Source organism: Sturnus vulgaris, unplaced genomic scaffold (genome assembly GCF_052056855.1).
Source record: "Sturnus vulgaris isolate bStuVul1 unplaced genomic scaffold, bStuVul1.hap1 Scaffold_153, whole genome shotgun sequence".
NCBI lineage: Eukaryota > Metazoa > Chordata > Aves > Passeriformes > Sturnidae > Sturnus > Sturnus vulgaris.
In genome coordinates, this window is record NW_028276071.1 from 23,306 (window position 1) to 32,055 (window position 8,750).

The window sequence follows — 8,750 nt, forward strand, 5'->3', positions numbered from 1 at the left end:
AATTATTATTAATTATTATTATTAATTATTATTATAAATGCGCATGTGGAACCCAAGGGGCCGCGTCGGTGTCAGACTCTGGGGACATTGGGGACACTGGGATGGGACATTGGGGACATTGGGGACATTGGGATGGGACACTGGGGACATTGGGGACATTTGGGGACACAGGAGGGGATGGCACAGGGGACATCGGTGACACAGGGGGGGGACACAGGAGGGTGGCAGAGGCCGGGGGGGGGTTGGGATGGGGACACGGGGGACACCGAGGGACAGCTGGAGGACCCAGGTGACAATAGGGGGGGTTTGGGGACACCGGGGACAGGTGACAGATCCAGGTGGCACTGGGAGGGTTGGGACACCGGGGGGGGGACACGAGGACAGTGACAGGTGGCACTGGGGGGTGTTGGGGACACGGGGACAGTGACAGGTAGCACTGGGGGTGTTGGGGACACCGGGGGGGACACGGGGACACCTCAGGGACACGCGGGGGCCCTCGGGCGCCGCCTCCCGTGACGTCACCGCGGCCCAAGGGTGTCACCGGGGCGACGGTGACCTCGGGGGGGGGACACGGGCACATCCCGCCCCCCCACCCCCCCCAACCCCAGCGTGGGCGGGGACACCTTGGGGACACTCTGGAGACAGCGGGGGACAACGATGGCAGCGCCACCCAGCCCCCCCCTCCGAGCCTTCCTCATCGTCATCCTCCTCCTGCCCCGGGGGGGACCCGCAGGTGGGGGGGACAGAGGGGACAGGAGGGACAGGAGGGGACAGGGGGGACAGAGGGGACAGGGGGACAGGGGGACAGGGGGGACAGAGGGGACAGAGGGGGACAGGAGGGACAGGGGGGGGACAGAGGGGACAGGGGGGGGACAGAGGGGACAGAGGGGACAGAGGGGACAGAGGAGGGACGGGGGGGGGACAGGGGGGGACAGAGGGGACGGGGGGGGACAGGGGGGACAGGGGGGGGACGGGAGGGGTCACTGGGGACATTTGGGGACATTTGGGGCATTTGGGGACACCCAGAGGTGTCGCTGTCCCCAGGGCCACCCCCGGGCTGGCCGTGGGGTGACCCCGCCCCCACCCCGGGACCCCCCGGAGCCCCCCCGGGACCCCCGAGGCCGCGCTGCAGAGGAGACCGGCCCGAGGTGAGCGGGGAACTGGGAGCACTGGGATGGACTGGGAGCACTGGGAGGGGACACTGGGAGCACTGGGATGGACTGGGAGCACTGGGAGGGGACACTGGGAGCACTGGGGGGAACTGGGAGCATGGGGGGGGACACTGGGATGTACTGGAAGGTACTGGGATGTACTGGGAGGGCACTGGAAGGGGGCACTGGGAGCACTGGAAGGGGACACTGGGAGCACTGGAAGGGGTCACTGGGAGCACTGAGATGTCACTGGGAGGTCACTGGGAGGTCACTGAGAGGTCACTGGTGGCACTGGGAGGTCAGTGCGATGTTACTGGAGTGGCACTGGTCGGACACTGGTGGCACTGGGCGGTTACTGGGTTGTCACTGGTGTCACTGTGGGGGTTACTGGTGTGTCACTGCTGTGTCCCCGGTGTGTCCCCGGTGTGTCCCCGGTGTGTCCCCGGTGTGTCACTGCTGTGTCCCCGGTGTGTCCCCGGTGTGTCCCCGGTGTGTCCCCGGTGTGTCCCGGTGTCCCCGCGGTGTCGCCGCTGCCGCAGCCCCGCTGCCCCCCCCGGCTCCGCTTGGACATCGCCCCCTCCCCCGAATTCCGCCGGGAACCGGGACCGAGAGCCGTGCCCGCGGGGGGCCGCGTGTTCCTGCAGGTCACTGGGGGGACTGGGAGGACTGGGGGGGACTGGGGGGGACTGGGAGGACTGGGGGGGACTGGGGGGACTGGGAGGGACTGGGAGGACTGGGGGGACTGGGGGGGACTGGGAGGGACTGGGAGGACTGGGAGGGACTGGGGGGACTGGGGACACTGGGGGACACAGTGGGGACACTGGGGGGGGTTGTTCGTGCAGGTGAAGGGAGGCACGGGGGGGGTCCCGATCCCACTCACCCCGTGTGTCCCCCCGTGACCCCCCTGTCCCCCCAGGTGTCCCCCCAGGTGTCCCCCCAGGTGTCACCCTCTGTCCTTCTGTCCTCGCAGGTGTCTCTGTCCCCGTTTTTCTCTCCGCCGCTGTTTCGTGTCCCCCTACGATGCCCCCCCAGGTGTCACCCCAGGTGTCACTGTCCCTCTGTCCCCCTGTCCCCGCAGGTGTTCCCCCAGGTGTCACCCCCTGTCCCCCCAGGTGTCCCCTCAGGTGTCACTGTCCGTGTCCCCCTGTCCCCGCAGGTGTCACTGCCCCTCTGTCCCCTCCTGTCCCTCCAGGTGTCCCCCCAGGTGTCACGCCCTGTCCCCTCAGGTGTCACTGTCCCTGTGTCCCCTCAGGTGTCACTGTCCGTGTCCCCCTGTCCCCTCAGGTGTCACTGTCCCTGTGTCCCCTCAGGTGTCCCCTCAGGTGTCACTGTCCCTGTGTCCCCCTGTCCCCCCAGGTGTCCCCCCAGGTGTCCCCTCAGGTGTCACTGTCCCTGTGTCCCGCTGTCCCCTCAGGTGTCCCCTCAGGTGTCACTGTCCCTGTGTCCCCTCAGGTGTCCCCCCAGGTGTCCCCTCAGGTGTCACTGTCCCTGTGTCCCCCTGTCCCCTCAGGTGTCACTGTCCCTGTGTCCCCCTGTCCCCCCAGGTGTCCCCTCAGGTGTCACTGTCCCTGTGTCCCGTTGTCCCCTCAGGTGTCGCTGTCCCGCGCTCCCCCCGGGCTGGGTTTTTCTCTCCGCCGCTGTTTCGTGTCGCCGCTGTCGTCGCCGGTGTCCCCCCCGGGGCCGCTCCCCGGTGCCGCGGCCGCTCGTGGTGCTGCGGGGCGGCTGCGGGGGGGGCGCGGGGCGGGCGCGGCGGCGGCTCCGGGGCTCGTTCGTGCTCCCGCCGCGGTTCCCGGAGCCGCTGCAGTTCCTGCACTGCCGCCTGCGGCTCTGCCGCCAGCGGGCCGGGCCCGGGACACCGGCGGGGCTGCCCCCGGTACGGGGACAACGGGAGAGTAACGGGATAACAACGGGATAACGGGGATAACAACGGGATAACAACGGGATAACAACGGGATAACGGGAATAACAACGGGATAACGGGGATAACGGGAATAACGGGGATAACGGGAATAACGGGGATAACGGGGATAACGGGAATAACGGGATAACGGGGATAACGGGGATAACGGGAGAGTAACGGGAATAACGGGAATAACGGGAATAACGGGGCACCGGCGGGGCTGCCCCCGGTACGGGGACAACGGGAGAGTAACGGGATAACGGGGATAACGGGAATAACAACGGGATAACAACGGAATAACGGGGATAACGGGGATAACGGGGATAACAACGGGATAACAACGGGATAACGGGGATAACGGGAATAACGGGGATAACGGGGATAACGGGGATAACGGGATAACGGGGATAACGGGGATAACGGGGATAACGGGGATAACGGGGATAACGGGGATAACGGGATAACGGGATAACGGGATAACGGGGATAACGGGATAACGGGATAACGGGGATAACGGGGCACCGGCGGGGCTGCCCCCGGTACGGGGATAATAACGGGAATAACAACGGGATAATAACGGGGATAAGGGGGATGGGATAACGGGGATGGGATAACGGGGATGGGATAACGGGAATGGGATAACGGGGATGGGATAACGGGAATGGGATAACGGGGATGGGATAACGGGGATGGGTTACAGGGAAGGGGAGACACGATTGGGACACGTTGGGGACACCGGGACAGGGGGACACGGGGGTGACACCGGGGACAGGGGGACACGGGGGTGCCACCCCCCCCCGTTAACCCCGCCCCTCCCCCAGTGCCGAGCCGAGCCGTGTCCCCGCACAGGGGGCGGAGCCTCCGGCTCAGGCCCCGCCCCTCGGCCCCGCCCCCGCCTCGGCCCCGCCCCCGGGCGCGCGCTGCGCACCGTGACCCGCCCGATCGTGGTGACACTGGGGACAGGCGCCACCCCCGAGCCCGGTACGGGACCCCCGGGACCGGGACACACCCGGGACTGGGACACACCTGGGACACACCTGGGACAGGGACACACCTGGGACACACCTGGGACACACCTGGGACACACCTGGGACACACCCGGGACAGGGACACACCTGGGACACACCTGGGACAGGGACACACCTGGGACTGGGACACACCTGGGACACACCTGGGACAGGGACACACCTGGATGGGGACACACCTGGGACAGGGACACACCTGGGACACACCCGGGCTGGGGCACACCTGGATGGGGACACACCTGGGACTGGGACACACCTGGGACACACCCGGGACAGGGACACACCTGGGACACACCTGGGACACACCCGGTATGGGACACACCTGGATGGGGACACACCTGGGACTGGGACACACCTGGGACTGGGACACACCTGGGACACACCCGGGACAGGGACACACCTGGGACACACCTGGGACACACCCGGTATGGGACACACCTGGATGGGGACACACCTGGGACTGGGACACACCTGGGACTGGGACACACCCGGGACACACCCGGGACACACCCGGGACAGGGACACCCCCAGGACCCCTCCCCTCGGGACCCCAAACTTCACTTCAATCCCGGGACCCCCCACTGCGACCACCCCCCAGAGACCCCCGGATCGCGACCCCCCCCCCAGCTCTCCCGGGACCCCCGGACTCGAAACTCCTCCCCCAGGCCCGGGACCCCTCCCAACCGGGACCCCCCCCCCCCCCACATTCCGGTGCCCCCCCCTCAATGACCGCCTCTCCCCCCCCAGGTGCCCCCCCGGGGCTCCCCCCGCTGCCGTTCCCGCCCCCCCCGCTCCTGCGCCCCCCGCCCCCCCCCCGGGAGCGGCCCCGGGCCCCCCCCGCGGGTGAGTGAGGGGAAGGGGGGGGGGAGGGGGCATCGAGATCCCCGGGATTGGGGAATCTGGGGGTCCCCGGAGCCCCGGGTCCTTCCGGGGAGGGTTGGAGGGGCTGGGGGGAGACCCCCGACTCTTTCTGGGGGGGGGGGGGGGGGTCCCGAACTCCTGGGTCTCTTTTTGGGGGGGTGGGGGGGAATTTTGGGGGGATCTCGGACCCTTTTGGGGGGCTGGGGGGGGGATCCCGAACTGCTCAGTCCCTTTTTGGGGAAGGGGATTTTGGGGCTGGGGTCCTGGGGGGGGCTGGGGGAGTCTGGGGGCTCTGATTCCCAATTTGGGGGGAATTTGGGGGGGGGGGGTCTCGGCCTCCTGGGGGATCTTTAGGGGGGAATTTGGGGGGTCCTGGCCCCCAAATACGGGGGGGGGGGGTCAGGATTTTGGGGGGCTGACGCTGCCCCCCCCCCCCCCAGCCCCCCCCGTGCCCCCCGGGGTCGTGGCCGCCGTTTCCTTCGGCGCCTTCGTGGTGGGGGCGGCGCTGGCGGGGGGGCTCTGGCTCGTGCACGGCCGGACAGGTGAGAGACCCCCACCCCAAAAAAAAAAAAAAAAATCATCCCTGTCCCCCCCCAAAATAATCCTCTCCAAAAAATCCCCCTCCCCAAATAATCCCCAAGTCCCCAAAAAATCCCCCCTCCCCAAAATAATTCAATCCCCCCAAATTAATCCCCCCCAAAATAATCCCCGTCCCAAAATACCCCCCCAAAAGAATCCCTAATCCCCCTCCCCAAAATCCCCACCCCCAAAAATACCCCCCTCCCCAAAATAATCCCCCTCCCCAAAATCCCCCCTCCCAAAATAATCCCCCTCCCCAAAATCCCCCCCCCCCCCCAAAAATAATCCCCCTCCCCCATTTCCGCCATCCCTGGGCTTTCTCCCCTCCCCCCCGGGCTGGGACCCCCCAAAAATTCCCCTTTAACCCCCCAGGACCCCCTCAGACCCCCCCAAATCCCCTCAGCCCCTCACCCCCCAATTTGGGGTGGGTCCCCCCCTGATCTCTGCCCCTCCCCCCCCCCCCCCCCCCCGCAGCCCCCCGGGCCCCCCCGGCCCCAGCGCTGCCCCCCAGCCCGGGGGGGGCCAGGTACTGGGAGCACTGGGAGAGACTGGGAAGGGATACTGGGAGTACTGGGAATACTGGGAGGGACTGGGAAGGGAAACTGGGAGTACTGGGAATACTGGGAGCACTGGGAAGGGAAACTGGAAGGGACTGGGGGGAACTGGGAGAACTGGAAAGGGATACTGGGAGCATTGGGAATACTGAAAAGGGATACTGGGAGCACTGGAGGGGAACTGGGAAGGGCTGGGATGGATACTGGGAGCACTGGGGTCACTGGGAAGGGATACTGGGAGAACTGGAAAGGGATACTGGGAGCATTGGGAATACTGGGAAGGGATACTGGGAGCACTGGAGGGGAACTGGGGGTAACTGGAAAGCGATACTGGGAGAACTGGGGGGGACTGGAGGGAATTGGAAAGGGATACTGGGAGCACTGGGAATACTGGAAAGGGATACTGGGAGCACTGGATGGGAACTGGGGGGAACTGGGAGAGACTGGAAAGGGATACTGGGAGCATTGGGAATACTGGGAGGGACTGGGAAGGGATACTGGGAGCACTGGGGGGAACTGGTCGTACTGGGGATACTGGGAGTGGCACATGGGATACTGGGAGCACTGGGGACACTGGGGGGTCGCTGGGTTGGGTCTGTCCCTGTCATTGTCACTGTTATTGTCATTGTCGCTGTCCCTGTCACTCTCCCTGTCCCTGTCGCTGTCCCCGTCCCTGTCGCTGTCATTGTCACTCTCGCTGTCGCTGTCGCTGTCCCTGTCATTGTCACTCTCCCTGTCGCTGTCATTGTCACTCTCAGGTGACAGGTGACGATCCGCAGCCCCGAGCGCTTTCCCTGAGCGATTCCAGCGGGAAAAGGGAATTGGGGCAGCGGGAGCTGCGGCCAGAGCGCAGCGCGGAGCCCGGGATAATTCACACGGGAAGGGGGGGACAGAGCCAGCAAATGGGGCTGTTAATTAATCAATTAATAATCAATTAATGTCGTCCGGAACCAATGAGCGCTGACGCCTTCGCTCCTTAAAACGTCCCGATCGTGCCAAGCTTTGGTGATGGGGGAGCGGGAGCGACTTTGGGGGAACCCCCGGAGTTTGGGGAACCCCCGGAGTTTGGGGGAACCCCGGAGTTTGGGGAACCCCCGGAGTTTGGGGAACCCTTGACCTTTGGGGGAACAAAAGAAAATTCGGGAAATCCCGATCGACACCGATCAATCAAGATCCTGGGGGCGCGTTCAGGTGGGATTGAACTCGGGGGGATCCCCTGGGGCTGGGGGCTCCTGCAGCATCTCCTCAAACAGCCCGGGCGGGCAGGGCCGACAGCCAAAGCAGCCGAGCCGGGCAGGAACTGGGAGCGCTTTCCCTGCCAGCACCGCCCTTACTGGGAGCACTGGGAGCGAACTGGGAGCGAACTGGGAGCGAACTGGGAGCGAACTGGGAGCAAAGAGAGCCCGGAGGCGGTGGGCGGGGCCAGAGCCAGGGGCGTGGTTATGCAAATCGAGGAGCGATCGCGCGCTGTGATTGGTGGGCGGGAGCAGCGCGGGGTTTACGCGATCACGTGAGGGTCGGGGTGGGGGAACGGAGCGATGGCGGCGGCGGGACCGGGAATGGGGACAGGGACCGGGAATGGGGACGGGGAATGGGGACAGGGATCGGGAATGGGGGACAGGGACCGGGAATGGGGACCGGGAATGGGGACAGGGAATGGGGACGGGGAATGGGGACGGGGAATGGGGACAGGGAATGGGGACAGGGACCGGGAATGGGGACAGGGAATGGGGACAGGGACCGGGAATGGGGACAGGGACCGGGAATGGGGACAGGGACCGGGAGTGGGGACCGGGAATGGGGACAGGGACCAGGAATGGGGAATGGGGACAGGGACCGGGAGTGGGGACAGGGACCGGGAATGGGGGACCTGGAACCGAAATTCGGGACCGGAATTTGGGAAAGGGAGAGGAATTTCAGGCCTGGGCCCCGTACCGTGAATGGGACCCGGAATACAAGACACGAAGTGGGAAATTGGCACCTGGAATGAGGACAGGGACATGGACTAAAAGACTGAGACTATGAAGGCAACCGGGAATAAAGGACAGCGACCAGGACCACAGGATGGAGACCAAGACTGGGAATGGGGCCGGGAGTGGGAATATGGGATCAGGCCAGGGAATGAGCGAGCAGCAAGCAGCCAGAGAATATGGGATGGGGATTAAGACGATGGGACTGGGATCAGAAAAGGGAATATGAAACAGAATTGGGAATACGAATATGAGAACGGAATAGGGAATACAGAAATGAAAATACCGGAATGGGAGTTGGACCAGGATAAAAGAATGGGAATAAGACAGGTAATATGGGACTGGGAATATGGGAACACAGCAGGGGAGAGAATACGGGACAGGGAGAGAGAAGGAGAATGGGATCCAGACTGGGATGGGAGCAGGATTGATGTGACACGGGAATGGGCTGGAGCCAAGGGCAGTGACAGCGGGGAGAGGGAGATCCTGCACAGGGGACAGGGGGAGCTGAGATGGGAGGACATGGGGACAGTGTCAGGGCCAGGGGTCCTTGATCAGTTGTCCCAGAACCTCCACCAGGGTCTCCCAGCGCAGCCAGAGCCGCTGGGCCTGGCGGGCACAAAGCCCCAAGTACCTCAGGAACCCCCAAGTCCCTCGAACCCAGCGTCCCCCACATCCCCTAGAAGATCCCCCCATGTCCCAACCACGTC